The sequence below is a fragment of the Lissotriton helveticus genome, chromosome 12, assembly GCF_964261635.1.
Source record: "Lissotriton helveticus chromosome 12, aLisHel1.1, whole genome shotgun sequence".
Classification (NCBI taxonomy): domain Eukaryota; kingdom Metazoa; phylum Chordata; class Amphibia; order Caudata; family Salamandridae; genus Lissotriton; species Lissotriton helveticus.
Genome location: NC_136073.1, coordinates 685002112 through 685023275, shown reverse-complemented (window position 1 = coordinate 685023275; position 21164 = coordinate 685002112). Strand labels below are relative to the sequence as shown.

The following is a 21164-nucleotide window of genomic DNA, read 5'->3' as shown; positions in this document are numbered from 1 at the left end:
GGCGGTTTGGGTTAACCATTGTGTGAGGTTGATGGCGGCTTGGTTATGGGTTCGTTGAATAGGCAGGGGGTTTTTGAAGAAGCGATGTTGAGATCTGGTCGATGGTGATTTTGTTCCAATTTCTTCGCAGAGTTGGTGAGGGTTGTTGTGGATCGAGGTCTTATTGTAAATAAAGTGGATGCAGCTGTGGTCCGTCCAGTGGAGGGGTGTGGTATGAGTGAAGGAGATATGCTTGCTGGAAGTGAAGATAGGGTCGAGTGTGTGTCCTGCATAGTGTGTGGGGGTGTTAACAAGTTGTTTGAGTCCGAGATTGGCGAGATTGTCCAGAAGGGTGGTGGTGTTACTGTCGTTGCTCTTTTCCAGATGGAAATTGAGGTCTCCCAGTAGAATGTATTCTTCCGAAGGGAGGGCGTGTGGGGTGATAAAGTCAGTGATGTCTTCGCTGAATTTTGTACGGGGTCCTGGTGGCCTGTAGAGGAGGGTGCCTCTGAGTGTTGTCTTGGGGTCGGTGTGGATCTGGAAGTGAAGGTGTTCGGCGATAGTGAGGTTGTCATCTGAGCTGCCTTAAATATTTCATTCTCTTTGTGAATGTTCCTTTTCTTACTTTCTTCTTCTTTGTTCTAATTAAAGCGCTACGTATTTCACCCTCTTTTTTTAAAATAAAAAATAATACATCGACATGTAAATAGTCGATTTAATCTTTCTCTGCAATTCGTTTTAATCCTTTAAACAATCGTTTTAATGCGCTTTGATGTTGTGAAGAGAAATACACAAGGACGTGGGTATCGTCGATGATGAGTGTTGTTTTCCTTGAAGATGTCGATCGTAAACCTGTTGCTATGGAAACAGCTTGATTTGCTGAAGTTAAAATGGCCGACGGGAGCATGATCACGTCAGTGTGCGTGATGATGAGGTTCTCGTACGTTTCCTTCTCTTCTGCGAGCATGTCACTGTGACGTTTGTCTCCTTGTCACAAGTGACGTTTTTCAGACCAATTGCTTTGCTCGATTATCGGAAAACAAATAAAATTTACCTCCTACTCGTCCCGCAGCTCCTTTCCACCGGAATTTCTTTTACAATGCCACGATCGTTTCATCTAAAAGGTAACACTCCTTTTCCATATATTTAGTTGTGTGCAAAAATGGTGATTAGCTATTCTTCTCCATCGTCGCCAAAATGTGAAGTATCTTACTTCATAAAACTAATAAATTAAAGTAGTCAAAGCAGGAAGCGTTGAAAGTTAAATTGAGATTTATTCTTCTCAGGATGTAAGCATAACCACTGGAGCACATCTGTTCAGTAGGATGTCCAACTGCTGAATGCTTGATTCAGCAGATGGAGTCCCTTGACAAACATGAACCACGAGCGATGCACCTTCGAAGGAAAACATTCCTTCAAGGTGCGCGCTGTGGAATGTGTATAACATAAGACAGTGATGGAAATAGAAAAGTTACAATCATGAATGAACAACTGTAAAGCTATAAGGAATGAAGGAACACATTACACGGCCGGAAGGTGAAGCAGATCCCTAGGGAAGGGGCAATCTCTCGGACCCTTGGCGAGCAACGGAAGCCGGGAGTTATGTGGACTTTAATAAGATTTGCCTCCGTTTCTCTGGCGCTTAGCAGCCTCCTGTCAGCTGCGCTTGTAGGTAGGAGGGAGGTGGGAAGTTACCTGTGTGTATTCCCTGGAGGTAGGCTCTGCTCTGCTTTGCTCCACAAAGGGGCCCGCCCCTATGTATATAGTGCTGGAGAAAGAAAGAGCTGGTGGTGCTTGATTTTTTGAAGTGTGTATGCCGTCTGTGCTATAAGTAACCACTGCTATTTCCATGGCAGATCAGCTGCTGTGAGTGAACGCAGCATGGCACTGCACCAAGACTATAGCAGGAGCTCTCACTCCATGCATGTGTCTCGGTTTCGTAGATCGATGTAGTGTGCTTCATTTCCCCACAATCGACTCTGCAGAGTCGCAAATAAGTTTTCAGGGAACTCATTAGTATTTTGAAATGGGTTGAAATCCCCTCAGGTCTGCAGTGTGCCTGTGTGTGAAGAACTCGAACTGTCTACATAGTGAGTGTGCAGATCGTGGAGCCTGGTGAAAGAATTCCCAGAATCCAGTGCTTAAAGTGGGCGGGCACGGAGTACCTGCACTTTATAATTTGAAAGGCACTTCCCAACAGGGGTGCAAAACTTTATAATTATAGCATACTGGCACTTCCTAGATGCCCAGGGATTGTGAGTACCTGCTCTTTTATATTTTATTTCGAGCACTGTCCGAATCCGATACGTTTATTAAGAACATACCTAAAATTGGAATGCAACATGTAAGGTGCTAATACTACTGAGAGCAAGTCTTTTTCACCTAGACATACACAATCTGTAATGGTGTAGGATTGTTTGAAAACGTGGATTTATTAATTTACATTTAAGTAGGTGCAGGATTTCGGGTTGGGGTTGTTAACATGCACGGAGGTTACATTTACTTTGAAGTCATGATCATTTTACTTGGCTCCATGCGTGTGACTCACCAAAATGCTAGCGGTAGCAGAAGGGACATCATACGCCGTTTGACCTTAATGACATCACAGATGTGACATCACATAACCGTTGACCCTGAATTTTCCAACAAGGTCCTGTCACACAACAATAAGCCTGATGACATCACAGTAAGTGAGTTCAGCTTGCTGCATTTATTAATGAAGGCTGAAACTGCATGCTGTTGGGTTAATTAGTTCATATATTTCGATATAGGTTAGACCCAATGCTTTAGATAGGATGAAAAGGGTCTCTAAAATGGGCGTGGCCAAAGAAGTGTAAATAGCAATTTCTTCAAAGAGGCGTAGGCTATGTATTTAAGGGCGTGGCTTAAACATGTAAACTGAAAACGTGTGCTTTACACAGCATGTCACCTGACCGGCATTTGGGTGCCTCTGTGAGTTTTCTGCTGCTACATCTAAACCTATAACAAACAACAAAAATATGCCTAAAACAAGTCTCACCTGTTAGTTTTGCCAGTGCTTGTTAGCAGTGTCAAATAAATAAATAAGACCACTTATCTACTGTCCTAACTCATGGTAAATGTATTAATCATCTTACGGTTACTACATTAATACTGTGAGCATGTGAAGCTGAGACCTGTAGAAGCGACATTGTTTAGTTCTCTGGCTTACTTACATTTTGATCACCATGATATAAGTGATACATCAGACATATTTTATTATGCTGTCCGTTACCAGTGATCTTTCTCTGAAGAGCCTCTTACTCTTGTCAAAGACTGTTCTCTTTCGTGGTTCTGACTACTTCACGGAATGTCTTAGTTCTTTGATAATTGTTCCCGGACTACTACGTATTTGTGTGAATCCGATATCCATCGTGAGTTCTACACATGTAACATTTGTTGGTTCCCTGACTGACAGACTACACACTCTCTACTACACACTCTCTACTATTCTCTACTTCTCACTCTACTCTACTCACTACACACTCTCTACTACTCACTCTACTACTCTACTACACACTCTACTACACACTCTCTACTACTCTACTGCTCACTCTCTACTACTCACTCTACTCTCTACTACACACTCTCTACTACACACTCTATTACTCTACTATTTTCTACTACACACTCTACTACACACTCTCTACTACACACTCACTACTCTCTACTACTCACTCTGCTGCACACTCTTCTACACTCTCTACTACTATACACATAGCACTCACTACTACTCTCTACCATTCTCTACTACTCACTCTATACTACACACTCTACTACATACTCACTACTCTCTACTACTTTCTACTACACTCTCTACTACTCTACTACTCACTCTCTACTACACACTCTACTACACTCTCTACTACTCTCTACTACACACTTTCTACTACTCTCTACTACACACTCACTACTCTCTACTACACACTCTACTACACACTCTACTACACACTACTACACACACTCTACTATTCTCTACTACTCACTCTATATTACACACTCGCTACTACACACTCTCTATTACTCACTCTCTAGTACACACTCCACTACACACTCTCTACTATTCTACTACTCACTCTACTACTCATTCTACTACTCCACTACACTACTACACACTCACTACTAGACACTCACTGCTCTCTGCTACACACTCTCTACCTCTCTACTATTCTCTACTACACAATCCATACTACCCTCTCTCTACTACACACTCTCTACTACTCTACTACTCACTCTACTACTCTCTACTACACACTCTACTACACTCTACTACACACTTACTACTAGACACTCTCTGCTCTCTACTACACACCCTCTACTACACACTCTATACTACCCTCTCTCTACTACTCACTCTCCACTACACACACTCTCTACTACACACTCTCTACTACACACTCTCTACTACTCTACTACTCAATCTCTACTACACACTCTACTACACACTCTACTACACACTCGCTACTACTCACTACTACACTCTACTACACTCTCTACTACACTCTCTACTACTCACTCTCTACCCTCTATTTTCTACGTCTCTCTCTCTACTACTACTGCTCTACCTCTCTCTATACACACACACATATATATATATATATATATATATATATATATATATACATACATATGAAAAAACCATAGGTTTCAGCCACGTTATAGTTAGGAATTAGCATTTAAAAAACCTTGGAAATTCACTGAAAAAACCATGGTTTCAGCCACGTTATAGTTCGGAATTAGCATTTAAAAAACCTTAGAAATTCACTGAAAAAGCCATAGGTTTCGCACAGGTTATAGTTAGCTGGACATTTCACTCATACAAAACCACTGAAATTCCCCCATTATAGTTAGTTCAGCTAACTATAACTCGCGTGCCCGCAATGCACTGCTGATGACGTCACATATTACATCACTCATGACATGGTCAGTGACATCACTAATGACATCACTGATGACATCTCAAATGACATCACTGATGACATCATCCTTGTGAAAGAGTGGCAGACTTGAATATTAGTGCCCCAGGGAGGTGGTGGTCTCCGGGGCGTGTGGGGGGCCGTGAGCCCCCCGCATACATTTCGTGGAAGCCCCGGGGGGTGGCGGACCCCGGGGCTGGGGGCCCCTCTGGGCCCCCCATTATTACAAATAAAAGAAGCCCCAGGGGTAGTGGTCCCCGGGGCTGCGGGGGCCGTGAGCCCCTTGCATACATTTTGTGGAAGCCCCGGGGGTTGGTGGTCCCCGGGGCTGGGGGGCCCCTCTAGGCCCCCCATTATTACAAATAAAGGAAGCCCCGGGGGTGGCGGTCCCCAGGGCTGGGGGGGGCCTCAGAGCCCCCCCCACCCTATTAAAATAAGCCTCGGGGTGGCGGTCCCCTCTGGGCCCCTCTTTACAAAGAGTCCATTGCCCCCGGAATTTGCCCCCCCCAGGGGGCTAAAAAATAAATGCAATTTTTTTATCGGCATGGTACGCGTACCATACACGCATCCGGCTTAGGGGATCCTTGTTGGACCCCCTAAGCAGGCCTTGGGGGTCAGGGTGTTTCTACCCTGCCCCCTTTTCGCGTTCCTTTTTCTGTTTTCTTGTGCCTCGGTTCTACTTAGGCACAAGATGGCTGCCAACCCTTCCTGGTATGGAGTGTTGACAGCCAATTAGCATAAAGCTCGTGCTCGGGAAGGTACGCGTACTGTACGCATACCGTACTTCGTCTATAGATATATCTATGATTTTACTTTTGATTTTCTCAGGAACTACTGAACGGATTTACACCATTTAGCGTAATCTGCGAACCAAACTCTATCTTTTTGCCAAATTTGGTGTAATTCCGTTCAGCAGTTCGGGCTGTAGCCGCGTCTAAAGGTCCCTATGGAAAATTGCATGGGGAAAACACGTTTTGGGACCCCCCCCTTTTTTTCTCGACCCCCGCTTGACGAATCACCCCCAAACTTGCAAGGAAGGAGCGGAGCGCCCCATATTCCTTGAGAATTTTGCGAAGATTCGTCAACCGGCATCAAAGATATTCCAAATAGAATGTTGCGGATTTCCTATGGAAGCTTGGTCCTTACTATAACTACCTACTGGTGACCGCCAGTAGGTGATATATATATGCATTTATGTATATGCGTATATATATATATATATATATATATATATATATATATATATATATATATATATATATATATATATATATATATATATATATATATATATATATATATATATATATATATATATATATATATATATATATATATATATATATATATATAAGCAAACGTCCCGAGATGAGAGGAGCGACAAAGGCTGGTGCTGGCGGCGAGGTTCAGGACACCCTCGCAAAACAATGTTTTCAAAAAGGATTCTTCAAAGAAGACGCCGCACACTACCTCGATTGTATCGACTTATGAATTTATTTTCTGTAGGTTCCCCACCTACGCGTTTCGGACAGGCAGACTGTCCTTGATCACGGTTAACAAACACGTGTCCATCATTTGTGTTTACCTTATATACATGCAAACTCCACTAAGCTGTTATGGTGCATTGTGGGTTCAGTAGTTTTTAGGTTTTACAATTTATAGTTGCTTTTTTAACTAACAATGCGCTGTTGTAAGCCGGATCGCTGCATTTCCGCGACCAACTGGAAATTTGTAATTGAATATTATCAGTTATGCTCAGACATATGGCATAGTGTCATAACGTCTCAATTTATTGTTAAGCATATAGCAAACATGCGAAATGCAAGTTGGGGCTGGGAGAAGTTAAGGACTAAGTGTCCCTATTTGAGTTACAATTACTGGCTGAGTGCCTAATGACTTGTTTGACTTGTCTTATGACAATTTGGGCTGAGTGCCTCATATTCCAGTTATGTCGTTGAATACTTTGATCAACAGCTAACACAGCGCAAAGATAAAGCTTCTATTATTATTTGTCACATATATTGCACTTTGATCAATCATACGAATCAGTATTTTAGGAAACAGAGATTAATTGTCTATAATTGGAGAGATTCAGTTCATAAGTGTACATAAAGTTCTTCGTCCGTGTTGAGACCCCACGGAATTCTAGTTTTGAACCTAATAATTAATTTAGATTCAAGGCGTCTCAGTCTCATAACGCGATCACCACCTCTTTCATTCTCCCCCACCATGGCGATTCCGGCATATTTCATATTCTTCCAGGTTTTTCCAGGGTGGGTCTTAAGATGTTTGGCTGTCGCATAACTCATGTCATTGTTTTGAATAGCTCTAGTATGTTCGAGTATTCTTTTTTTGAGTGGACAAATTGTTGAGCCGATGTATTTTTTACCGCAAAAACACTCGATTTGATACACCACGAATTGTGACTCACATGTTATCTTGTCGCTGATTCGTATGATTGATCGAAGTGCAATATATGTGACAAATAATAATAGAAGCTTTATCTTTGCGCTGTGTTAGCTGTTGATCAAAGTATTCAACGACATAACTGGAATATGAGGCACTCAGCCCAAATTGTCATAAGACAAGTCAAACAAGTCATTAGGCACTCAGCCAGTAATTGTAACTCAAATAGGGACACTTAGGGCCAGATGTAGGTAATTTTTATTTACCGACCTCTTAAATACCGAGTCACACCGACTCGGTATTTAAGAGGTCGGAAAATAAAAATACCGAGATGTAGGTAATTGCAGATGTGCAATTACCGAATCGGAAACAGTCGGTAATTTCCGATGTGGTAAATACCGACCAGTTAATGCCCATGCATTCCTATGGGCTTTGAAGCCCATAGGATTGATTGGGCATATACCGGTCGGTATTTACCACATCGGAAAATACCGACTGTCACAAGGGTGCAGGGGGTGTCACTTTGACACCCTCTGGCACCCCCAAAAGAGGCTCGGGTGCCATGTGGCAGGCATACCTGCCCTAAGGGCAGGTCTGCCTGTCATATGGCATAGGTGTGCATGCACACATGTGCATGCACACCAGAAACGGTATTTTACCATCAAGTAGTATTTGATGGTAAAATACCGATGTGGTACTGCTTGTGGGACTCAGAAGAGTCCCACCTACATACCAATTGTCCGGAATCAGTAATGATACCGACTCGGTATTTTACATACTCGGTAAATTTACCTACCGGTAAATTTACCGAGTCTGTAAATTACAGGGCCCTACATGTCAAATTGCTTTTACCGGGTGGTAACGGCCGAATTCGGCCGTTACCACCCGGTAAAAGCCTACCTACATCTGGCCCTTGGTCCTTAACTTCTCCCAGCCACAACTTGCATTTCGCATGTTTGCTATATGCTTAACAATAAATTGAGACGTTATGACACTATGCCATATGTCTGAGCATAACTGATAATATTCAATTACAAATTTCCAGTTGGTCGCGGAAATGCAGCGATCCGGCTTACAACAGCGCATTGTTAGTTAAAAAAGCAACTATAAATTGTAAAACCTAAAAACTACTGAACCCACAATGCACCATAACAGCTTAGTGGAGTTTGCATGTATATAAGGTAAACACAAATGATGGACACGTGTTTGTTAACCGTGATCAAGGACAGTCTGCCTGTCCGAAACGCGTAGGTGGGGAACCTACAGAAAATAAATTCATAAGTCGATACAATCGAGGTAGTGTGCGGCGTCTTCTTTGAAGAATCCTTGTTGAAAACATATATATATATATATATATATATATATATATAAACATATATAAACATATATATATATATATATATATATATATATATACACACACATCTGCATATCTATATAAATACATGCATACATATACATATATGCATACATATGCATGTTATGTACATGAAAGTTGAAAAAGACTAATAAAAGCAAAGCAAAAAAACAACCTAATTACAAACAGAATTGCTTTAACTTAAACGAGAGCGAGACCTATTGCATTTTCAATGCTTGTTACTACCTTGGACACAGGCTATTTTAACTTCCATTCACCACCCAACATCTGTATGGATTAGCTCTTTAACACTTTCTATGTAACAGAAATATTCAATGATTTCTAAAAAACTGACATAATTGAACATTTCAGGTGCATAGAAAGAGTTCCTTTAGTAAATTAGGATTGACACCATCTGCACACTAAGAGCTAACGCAGACAAATGTGTAGCAAATTTGCCCTGAGTAAGTGACAACCTATTAGGGATGTCGTGAAACATGTTTTGGCTCTGACAACAGAGTTGGCATATGATTATAAATTACTCTAAAACAGTTCAGTCCATGAAAATGTTATTTGGATTAAAATTTATGTATCAAAATTAATTGGAAATAATATGAACTTTTAATGTGTCTGTTTTAGTCCTTTTGTATACCAATCTCACGAGGTGCAAGGTCTGACCACGACCATTTGGAAGTATCTGAACTTGCCGGTCTATTTTTTGGGTTATCCATTCCCAGTGGCGGCTGATGACATTTGAAAGTGGAGGGGGCGGGCGTTAACGTTTTGGAGGAGTGGTTGATCGGCATCCGAGTGCTTTAGTGCGTTGGAAGACTGGGGTCAGTGTCTATAATGTAGTACTTTATTCCCATTTGTGACGGGAGGAAACAACATTGCTGTAATTGGGTGTGCACATCTCTGCACCTACCGTACAAGAGGAATTTCTTTGGAAAATGAAGTACTTGACGAAAGTTCCTATAGAAACACCTCCTTTAGTTATTATGTACACGTATGACAGTTTCCAAAACATGCGTAACATAGGGGTAAACTTGCATATTTTTTAATTTGCACAGAAAATAGAGTTTTTATTCCACTACCTGATGCTGTGTGCCAGCCAGATGGCAAGGTAAGTGAAGAAACATGTCACAACAAACAGCATCATTCAAAACATACTTGGTTGCACCGCAGCCTACATCTGCATATTCACTGCCCACCCTTTGTAATTTGTATTTTTTTAGGTTTCGCCTGGCCGTAGCACTGCACAGCAGTGCTCGCGCAGGCGAAATTTAATGTTATCTCAGTATTGGGGACTTGAACCCGCCCCTTCTTCCATTGGCTAGCTCCATAAATGGAGGCTAGCCATTGGAAGAGATGGTTGTCAATTACTCTTTCCCCGTCAGGACACGATTCGGGGGCGTTTCCGTGTCTTTTCTTTTTTAAGTCCCGCCCCCCACACCCTCCCTCTCGCCGTCCCGTTGTCCGTGCCTCCTCCCTCCCGCCCACTGTCCGTGCCTCCTCCCTTCCGCCCGCCCACTGTCCGTGTTCGATGCTGTCCAATGTCGCTTACAGATCCTACCGCTCTGCCTCTCCCTATTTCCTCAGTGCCTCGATGCTTCAAGGAAACACTCCCTATACTCGGAAGGCCCCGAGATCAGAGGAAGCAGCCGCCGACGTCACTAAAAGGCTGCGCTGGGATTGGCCCAGCCGGCAGAGACTCCTCCTGCGTCATTGGTGGGGAGCTCCGTGATTGGCTCTCCCCGGAGGGCTTCCTCAGGCGACCACCCGGAAGCCCCGGCCGAGGAAAAGCTGCCCTAAGCCCCGCATCTAGAAGGAGTGAGGTTGCCGGGCTCCCGTGTGAGCCGGAGAGCCCCGTACCTAGAACAGATGAACAGATGAACCTATGTACGGATGGTCCTAACGTGAAACGACATCCCTTTCGTTTGGGACGTATGTTTAATAGTTTCTCGGTGACGGCTGCCCGGAGGTTGGGGTCCTTGCTGCCAGCACGTCTCTTAGCGGGAGGCAGGGAGGGGGAATTGTACTCAAGAAGTGCGCTATGAGACCATTGTGCTGTACACAATTTACAAATACCCCGTCAGAGAAGCATTCTTGAGTGCATTAGCAAAATACTCGTATGCAAGAGCTGACGCTGCCTCAGCAGAAGTTTGTAGTAGACATAAGGCTTATCAGGACGAGCCAGGGATTAATGTAGGTGCAGCCGAGCTCGGCGCTGGATCCCGCAGAGACACCATACTGCCACCCGATAGCAGCTTTTATCCTGTGCAGCTGGAAGACGTGGAACTGGATTTAAATTGACTCATTGCGCATCCCTTCCAGTGTACTCTCCAGCAGGAGCTGGTGCGGACTCTACAGGGTTTGTGTGATGGGGCCATCTATACCCGCCAGTAATACCTGTAGCACTTCTGTACTAGGGAGGGTCTGTGCGAATCCCAGGCCACACTCCATTTCTTTAAATCTAAAATGGGAACCAGAACAGCCGGGAACAAAAAGTCACCTTAAGGAAAAAATGGCAAAAAAAATGTGCAGAAATTTTGCAAGTCTTTGTGTGCAGAGCTAATCTCTGGCTGAACTCAAGGACAAATTAGGACGATTTTGCATGTAAGGCCATAACTAGATTCTGGCCCTAAGCTCGCCCTCCCCTCCTCCCACCCAATTAGATTGGTAACTTACACATTTTGCTGTGAGCCACCAAGGAATGCTTTGTTGAGTTTAGTTTCAAGGAGTATAGGACCATTGACCTCTTTGTTTATTACGGCTTGATATCTTGAACACCTACTCGTCGATACAAGGAATGTTGTCTGTGTACTCTCTCTCCACCTGTCCCCTGATTATGATGTGCGTGTGGCTGGTGATGTGTCTTGGATACAATTTAACCTCGGTCAAATGGAGAAAGGGTTGCTGCTGTTTGCTACTCACTCCTAAGCTCTAGTTTTGTGATTATTTTTTTTTGTAAGATCCGAGTTATGCCAATATCTTGGACAACCAGAAGTGGTAAAGTGGTCATTTCAGATACTGGTACCTTAGTTGGTCCCCGAATTTGGGGCCGTGATGTTGAAAGGTGGTCAGCTAACCTAAAAACCTTTGTGGCTGTTTTTTTTGATCTATCAAGTATTTCCTTCACTCCAGTTGTAAGGAAGATGGCAAAGATTATATGACATTTTCTGCAATAATGTGTCTTGGCAATGTTTGAAAGGTTCCACTTCTTTCCTCTCTGTGCTATTCTTATCTGTATCACTACTAACAAATGGGTTAAAAACACATGCATAGATGGGCTAGCAGAGGGAGACAAATGGTTAGAAAATTTCCAATTCGAAATGTCAAAAATATATAAATGTGGGTGTCTGTGCACATTAGTAAAGGAAGCTGGATGGATAGGATAGCCACAGGGAAAATCTTCTAAAGATGACACATACATTACGGCCATCTTTACCTCCATCTGTATAAAATGGGACAGCAATAAAACCAGCATTTACAATGCAGAGTAAATTTGGGATAATCTCATTTAAAAACTGAATGGGACAATTGACCAACTTCATTCCTTCCAGAAGGAAGTTTAACAGCCTCCTCCAAGGTGGTTGTGAAGCAGAGCTGTTACACACAGCCACGGGTTTTGAGTTTTACCTTCTTCTATAATGAGTGGCAAAGGCATTTTCAGTTCATAACTTGTCACTCGCACAACAATTGGAACTTAGCACGTCTAGGATCAGGGAGGGGTGTGCTGCAGTGCTTAATTTGAGCTGGTCGTTTCCCGTGCTTGGCACCAGCAATTAATTGTCAACACTGGCAATATGACAGTATATCAGATGGTGGCGCTATTTGTCTAGTTTAGATATGAGCACAGCAACAGATATTTAGGACTAATGCCCGCCACCCAAGCTATTCTTATAGCTTTGGGGGCCTGGAATAGTCTGTATTGTCACACTTGTAGGAGTGTGATGGTCAGTAGTTGTGTTGATGCTGTCACTGGCAGGGGCATTGTGTGGGGGGGGCTGTGTGTGTGGGGGGCTCTGTGTGTGTGGGGGGGGGCTCTGTGTGTGTGGGGGGGGGCTCTGTGTGTATGGGGGGCTCTGTGTGTGGGGGCTCTGTGTGTGTGGGGGCTCTGTGTGTGTGGGTGGCTCTGTGTGTGTGGGGGCTCTGTGTGTGTGTGTATGGGGGCTCTGTGTGTGTGTGTATGGGGGCTCTGTGTGTGTGGGGGGCTCTGTGTGTGTGTGGGGGGCTCTGTGTGTGTGTGGGGGGGCTCTGTGTGTGGGGGGGCTCTGTGTGTGTGTGGGGGGCTCTGTGTGTGTGTGGGGGGGCTCTGTGTGTGGGGGGCTCTGTGTGTGTGGGGGGGCTCTGTGTGTGTGGCTCTCTGTGTGTGGCTCTCTGTGTGTGTGTGGGTGCAAATGCAATAGGTCTCGCATTTGCGAGAGATTAAGCTATTGACATTGTAAATGACAATGCCATTTATTTATCTGTTTTCAAAACCAACACATAAATAAAAATGTTGTCATTTACAATACCAATAGCTCTAACTTTGGCAAAGGCGAGACCGTTGCATTGTAAATGCTTGTTTTATATTAGCTTCGGATACCTAATTGAATTAGCTTGAGGCCCCTGCCAACCTCTGCATCTCTCTTCATTTCGCTTTGAAAGTGTTATACTTCAAAAGTGTAATTAGCGCTTTAATGCTGAGCTCTTCCTCCTCAAACTGTCGTTTTCACGGCGTCCCCTGGCCCATAAAAAAAGCTGCTTTCCTCAGCCTATGTTATGGTAACAGATCTTTACCAACCCCCAAGGCATCCTAGATTCAGATCTCATAGAATTTGAGTTTAAAACGAACGGACAGACCAAATGACCCAACCATATATTAGGAGCAAAGGTTTCAAAACTTAGACAGATGACGGAAGATGACAGCTGAGTGAATCTATAGGATGCTGTAGCTTCCTGCCATCAAATCGAAATAAAGAACTAGTCTTGAAACTATAATTCCTCCCTGCAAAAAGCGTTAAAATCAGCTCAGTGCATGAAGGCATGATGAGAATGTGGCCATGGTGGCTATTATGGATGGGTCATGGCAGTCCATCCAGTGCCTGTGTGCCATTCCGGCCCGATCAAGAGAATACGAATGTATTATCATATTCTGGAGATCCCAGCCGCTGTGCAAAAAGTCCCTGCAGCACTCATGCAGTTTAATCCACGAATTAGCTCATGTAAATCAGCTAAACTCCGTGTTTAAGTGCCTGCCTTGCCTTTTTCCACTGTGAATATTCATATTCGGCACACTTTCGTTTCTTGTACATTTTTCAGATCGCGCTCAATAAGCGGCTTATCGCTGCACCACTTTAACACCCTTTAGCAAACTGTATCCAATTTGAATTTCATACTGCAGCATGTGCAAGGGGGTGCGCAATATTTAATTTGCATTTATTTGTTTTAATTACGAGCATCCTCGGCGGTAAAAGGTCTTCACTTTATGGAGATGGAAAATTGCATATTAAAAATGTGGTAGGTGAAATCCAAAGTTCCTGAGAGGTCCCCGAGAAAGAATCCTTTTTAAAAACGCCTGACTGTCACCTTTCTGCCCCCTCCAGATGAGGGGCCTGCTTTTCCTGCGTTTGTTCAGACCTCTTAAAGGTCTGCTAGTGTTTCTGCTGATTATCACTACTTATCCTGCAGGGGACAAGGATTCCTCAGCCATGAATGTCTTCTCTTAAACTGATGCTGCCCCACTCCGAAGTTGGTAACGCATTTTCCCCTTAAGGTTTAAAGCAAGCTTTACTTGCAGTTACGGGCGGCATGACGGGTGGATGGGGGGGATCGCGTGGGTGGGTTGCGCATGATGGGGGTAGGGAGGGAGGCGGGAGGTGTTTAAAAAAATTAAATAAAACATATCTTCCTCTGGTTCACGCGTTTTCGTTTTCCTGCTGCCACAGTTCTCGAGGCTCTCTTAAGACGGGAAGCTGCCACCCTAAGGCAGCCTCCATCCCCTCCACCAATCACAACGCTGCAATGGCAGCATTGTGATTGGTGCGGTGCAGGAGCACCACTCCCCAGCCCGGAGCCTAATCAGATGCTATTTTCTCTATGTAGGATAGAGCAAAGGGAGAGTGCGCATGACAGCTTTGGCCGGCCCCAGGCCGACCAAAGCAGTCAGGGCCCACAACATTGGGTAAGCCACTCCCCGCCCCCCCAATCCATGTCCTGAGCGGGTCTGCCCACCCACCCACCCCCCCACAACCAGGCACACCTGGCACTTCTGCTTTCTCGCAGTGAAGAAGCAGAAACATAAAATGGTAGTTTTACCATTTTATGTTTCTGCCTTCTCGCACTGCGAGAAAGCAGGGAGGGCGACGCCCCACGCCCCTATGGAGGAGCCGCCGCTGTCCATTCCCAAGATTAAATGTCTTACAGGGGGTACTTTTGAAGAAGCAGGACACAGGTAAATTGAATAAATTATGTATTTATTAAGTCTACAGGAACAGACCCCTGGGACACAGCTGCTCTTTCCTCCAACAGCATTCACTCTGTTCTCAAGATCTCACAAGAGCATGAGAACAGACAGGTTGCTAGGGAGCATCAGTGTTCCAGAGCATTACATAAATATACAAGGGTAAATGAACCACAGAGAAGAATATAACACATCTTCCTCCATTAAAAAAAAACAAATTATAACAAACAATTGCTTTACGAACATATGTAATCATCATATTTTTTTGCCATTGCATGTAAACGTCCAGAACTAAATCTGACAGAAGGAATTGACTTGTTGCTTGCACCTGGAATGACTTTACTCGCACAAGCTTCTTGCTGAGGTTTAGAAAATACTGCGACCTCGGTGTCAGAGCATGGTGAAACTTTTCTAGTATTCCACCAATTACCATCAGCAAGTTTCACACTGTTACCTTTAGCAAGAAAAACCTCTTTTGGATAAGACCATTTCGAACAACCCTTCCTAGATTTGTCTCCCACAAACACTCTCACAAACATCCCTTGCGAGAACAAACGTTTAGACTTCACAATATTCTTATTATGGCCATGGCAATAAGCCTTTTGGTACTTTTCCACTCTGTCTTGTACTTTATTCAGGTTCACACCATGCTTACCAGCTCTGTTCATCCACGCTGGTACCGCAACAGAGCACGGTATTCTCCCTTTGAGTAAAGAGAAAGGTGTTTCCTTTGTTACCGAATGAGGAGTAGTACGCTAAGACCATAACATGTCCTTGACATGCTGCTTCCGGGACTCACCATTCATACATGCCAATTGGACACATTTATTTATTTATTTATTTATTTATAACACTTGTAGTTGTACACACTATGTATAACACATTCAACCAACACCCTATTAAAGCGTTCTACAAGGCCATTGCCCCTTGGATGATAAACTGGTGTGGTGTGTTTGATTCCCCACTTAACAAGGAAAGTCTTAAATTCTTCAGAGATAAATTGAAATTGGGGCCCATTATCCATGACTCTCTCATCTGGACATCCCTCCCTTCTGAAAATATCTTCACAGAATGAAATAACACTTCCCGACTTAACTTCTTTAACAAAAGCAACTTCAGGCCATTTAGAGAAATAATCAACCATGACAATGGCAAATTTCTCAGATACATTAAAAATGTCAAAAGGTCCACAAATGTCTATGGCCAGTTTATCCCAGGGACCCTTAGGCATGGGTGAAGCAACAATGGTCGTTTCCCGGGAAGAATGGGTCTTGTCACTACAAGCACATGCAATGCAATCTCGAACATAACGCTCAATTTGAATGTCCATGTCAGGCCACCAAAAATTCTCTCTACATCTTCTTTCATGGCACACATTCCTCCATGTCCTTCGTGCTAGATGTTCAGCAATCTTTCTCTAAGACTCAGGCACATCCAACCTACCCCCTCTTCTAAGAAGATCATCTATAACATTAAATTCAGACCATATCAATTTGAATGACATCAAATCTTTATGAAAACTCCACCCACGCTCATCACTCAAACCACCAATAACCTTACTTAAAGTTTCATCCTCATCAAGAGCTTTTTTCCAATCTTCCTGACTAATGGCACTGCACACATCCTTAACTTCAGCCACCATCCATTCATCGTCCTCATCTTCCTGATTGTGATCCAAATGGCAGTCTTGAAACGCAATCAGCATTAACATTCTTAGCACCTGGAATATTCTTTATCTCAAAAATATATTCCTGAAGACGATATAACCACTTGGCAATCCTTGGAGTGGCTTTGCTCACACCCCTTGTAGAAAAAATATCCACCAAAGGTTTATGATCTGTATGTAATTGGAAAGAGGTTCCCCATACAAATGTTCGAAAATATTGCACACCCCACCAGCACGCCAAAGCTTCTTCCTCGATAGTGGAATACGGGAAACATCCTTTACAACGCAACTTTTACCACGCAGTGCCTTTACGACGCAACTTTTACAACGCAAACCATTACAACGCATTACGCTGGGGGGCGCTCTAGGATAGGGAATAGGTTTAATTTACTGTCCAACACCTTCCCTACTATCCACGGGGACTGGAGTTGGAATAGTAAATTAAACTATTCACTATCCAGCGACCCAAAGCACTATGCGTTGTAATGGTATGCGTTGTAAAAACAGCGTTGTAAAAGTATGCGATGTAAAAGCATGCGTTGTAATGTCAAACATCCATGGAATACGTATCCTCTGCACCTTTTAAAGTGCGGGAAGCGAAAGCATTTACCCTTTCGACCCCTTTGTGAACTTGAATGAGAACAGCACCCAGACCATAATTACTGGCATCGGTGGAAATAACGGCCTGATCAATTGGATCAAAAGGTTTCAAGGTGACGGCATTGGCAATGCAACTCTTGATGGAATCAAAATTCTGTTGACAAGTTTCTGACCACTCAAACCTGGCACCCTTTTTCATCAGCTTTCTTAACTCATATACCTTGTCATGGTGTGCAATCTTCGAATAATACTCTGCGAGACCCAAAAAGGATCTTAATTGGTCTCTATCCCTTGGAGCCGGTGCTTTCTCAATGGCATCCACCAGATACCGTTTAGGTTTTACACCATCACATGATAACATGTGACCTAAATACTCGACCTCACTCACACCAAATTTACATTTCTCCAATGCTAGTGAGACCAGCTTCAGACAGTTTCTTGAGGACTTTTTCTAAATTGTCATCATGTTTGGATTTATCACAACCCCACACCAAAAACATTGTCTTGAAACACTAACACATTTTCCAGGCCAGCCAAAACGGACTGCATCACCCTTTGAAATACAGCCGACGCTGACGCCAAACCAAAAGGCATGCGTACAATTTGGAAAGCACCCTCTGGAGTGATGAAAGATGTGATGTGCTTGGAATCCTCATGTAATAAGATTTGGTGGTATGTATTGGATAAATCCAAAGTAGTAAAATGTTCCCCCCTTAACAGTAGCTAACATTTTACTGATGCGAGGAAGAGGATGGCGATCTATCCAAATGTTGTCATTAAAATCTCTCAGGTCAATGCACATCCTAATATTTCCATTGGATTTTCTGGCCAAAACTGTTGGACTTAACCATTCTGATGCCTTAATAGGCTCAATTGCTCCTTCATTACTAAGCCTGTGTAACTCTTCTCTAAGTTTGTCTCTCAATATGATAGGAGCATTCCTAACCTTATGCACTTTGGGAACAGCACCAACCTTTAAAACTATTCTAAGTTTAAATTTTCTCAGGCAACCCAACTTTTTACAGAACAACTCGGGAAACTTAGTGCACCATTTTGAAGAGTTACTAGGCGACGTTAATAGTACTTGTTGGGGATGGTTCGGGTTTAATACTATGTCGAGAGCTCTCTGCTCCTTCCAGCCCAAAAGAGAACTGCCCTTGTACACTACATACAACTTCGCTATAGTTTTCCTTTAAAAAAAAAACCTTTCTGTTTCTATATACTCAATAACAGATAGTTTTTCACCGCAATAACCTTCAGGAATAACATTAGTGGATTGTAACTCCTCCAACTTACCACCCGAACCGTCCCAGATGGATTTATCAATGATGGTAAATGGAGTACAGGAATCTGGCCAAACTTGTACTTCTTTGTCTCTAATTTTGATTATACATTTGGGAGGGCGATAACCATCCTGTTTATCCACCCCACATTTAAGTACTTGTTTGGATTCAATAACCATAACTTCCACACCATCATCTTCACAATCACTATCACCTGATAAATCATCCCTTTGAAAAGAATTGATTTGATCAAGTAAATTCACAGATCTGGAAGGAAAGGCAGATCCAGAGCTTTTGCACCATCTAGCAAAATGCCCCAGTTTTTTTTACATTTGTGACATCTGCTTTTAATAGCTGGGCAAAAACTGGCATCAGCAGCATGTTTTGGACTACCACACCTGAAACAAAACTTGGATTTCAATTTAGGATGTTCTTGTTTGTTATCTGGAAAGGATTTATCTATTCCTTTTTTTTAAACTTTTTTAAGATATGCACTGTTTCATCGTCTTGAACAACTTTTTTTGGAACAGTATTGAGTTCTTTGACATATTTAGAAGTGTTTTCCATTCTTTTGGCTACTGACAAAGTTTTATCCAAAGTAGGGTCCTTTAAACCAAGAAGTTTTTCTTGAATCTTAAGATTAGACATTCTATTAATTAATTGATCTCTAATTAAATCATCTCTCGTCATTAAATTTGCAAGTAACAGCCAACATTCTTAAATTTGCCACATACTGTTCAATGGTTTCCCCTGATGCTTGTGCACGTGAAAAAAACTTGTGTCTCTCAACTACGACACTCACTTTCTTCCCATAATTTTCTTCCGAAGCTTTTAAGGCTATTTCATATACATCAACATTAGTATCCCCTGCAGATTCACTGTCCGTGTTGGTCTCAACATAAATAGTTTCCATAAGATGTAAAGTCTCTAAAACATTCCTTCCTTCCAAACCCAAAAATTGTTTAAGAATGGCCAACTTCTTTTTTTAAATATAATCATCACCCCCAATGGCTTCTAGATAAATCTCGAATGTTTCCTTCCAGTGCTCCCACAACATACATGGCTGACCAGGACTTGGTAGAAAAAATGATGGTGCAGGAATAACTTGGGATGACATTTCTTATAATAAAGCTAAAAGGAACTATTGTTTAAAATTAAGGAGAATGTCTCTGAAAACGTAACGTAACGTAAGAACCCTGCAACCTCCTGAGGCGGAAGCCGGGAGACGATCGATTTTTTAAAATTGTATTTTCTGTGTCACCAATTTCACATTCTGTATTTTTAAAGCGCACTCACCCGTCTGGCACCTCCGTAGCGGGCTCGAGACACGCCTAAACAGCGATCCCTTCGCTGCACCGAACCAAGCAAAAACAAACTTTTTTGCCGCCATTGACGGCGAGGAATCGAGGCCACGCCTACCTTCAGGCCACGCCCACTCGCCACAGTATAAAAAGCTGCCGACAGCGCAAACTAATCAGAACCCTGCAACCTCCTGAGGCGGAAGCCGGGAGACGATCGATTTTTTAAAATTGTATTTTCTGTGTCACCAATTTCACATTCTGTATTTTTAAAGCGCACTCACCCGTCTGGCACCTCCGTAGCGGGCTCGAGACACGCCTAAACAGCGACCCCTTCGCTGCACCGAACCAAGCAAAAACAAACTTTTTTGCCGCCATTGACGGCGAGGAATCGAGGCCACGCCTACCTTCAGGCCACGCCCACTCGCCACAGTATAAAAAGCTGCCGACAGCGCAAACTAATCAGAACCCTGCAACCTCCTGAGGCGGAAGCCGGGAGACGATCGATTTTTTAAAAATGTATTTTCTGTGTCACCAATTTCACATTCTGTATTTTTAAAGCGCACTCACCCGTCTGACACCTCCGTAGCGGGCTCGAGACACGCCTAAACAGCGACCCCTTCGCTGCACCGAACCAAGCAAAAACAAACTTTTTTGCCGCCATTGACGGCGAGGAATCGAGGCCACGCCTACCTTCAGGCCACGCCCACCCGCCCCCTTTTCTACCTATAAGGATGTGCAATCACCGGACGCGCAGCGGACGGGCGCAGCGGGCGCGCCGTCAGCGCGCCGAAGGCGCGCCAAAGGCAAGCCCGTCTGGGCCCGTCCGGGCCCAGCCGGCCTTAGGCCCAGCCACTCTGCCCTTGTCAGACTGGACTTACACCCGTGAGGAACTACTAGCCTTAAACATCAAAAAACATCCCTCCTGCACGCACATCTTGAAGGGCGATATGCAATTCTCCGGATGCAACCTCTGCTATCCTGCCGAACAAACCTCAGCACCCAAGGGCTTGCTTCTAGGCCTACTTAATTGCAGGTCGCTCGTGAAACACTCGCACGAAGTGAACCTCTTAATCACTAACTACGCCCTAGATATTCTGTTCCTCACAGAAACGTGGCTCACTCCGAGCAGTGGCCCCGACACCGTCCTAGCACTCCCCCCCGGGTACTTCATGTGCTCATTAAATAGACCTAAG

General features: G+C 43.6%; 1 protein-coding gene and 1 long non-coding RNA gene across 6 annotated transcripts in view; one reads left to right on the top strand and one right to left on the bottom strand.

The window, feature by feature from the left end:
• The window catches only part of LOC144799953 (uncharacterized), a 924253-nt gene that overhangs the window by 633031 nt on the left and 270058 nt on the right, over window positions 1-21164 (top strand). The window contains exon 1 of one of the 4 annotated variants that reach the window (XR_013603907.1): window positions 1047-1103. The exons of the other annotated variants lie outside the window; for them this stretch is intronic. This is a non-coding gene — a long non-coding RNA (uncharacterized LOC144799953). Of the gene's footprint in view, window positions 1-1046; window positions 1104-21164 lie in introns of those variants that run through there. 4 annotated transcript variants of the gene reach the window in all.
• The window catches only part of FCSK (fucose kinase), a 1128763-nt gene that overhangs the window by 909582 nt on the left and 198017 nt on the right, over window positions 1-21164 (bottom strand). The window lies entirely within an intron of this gene.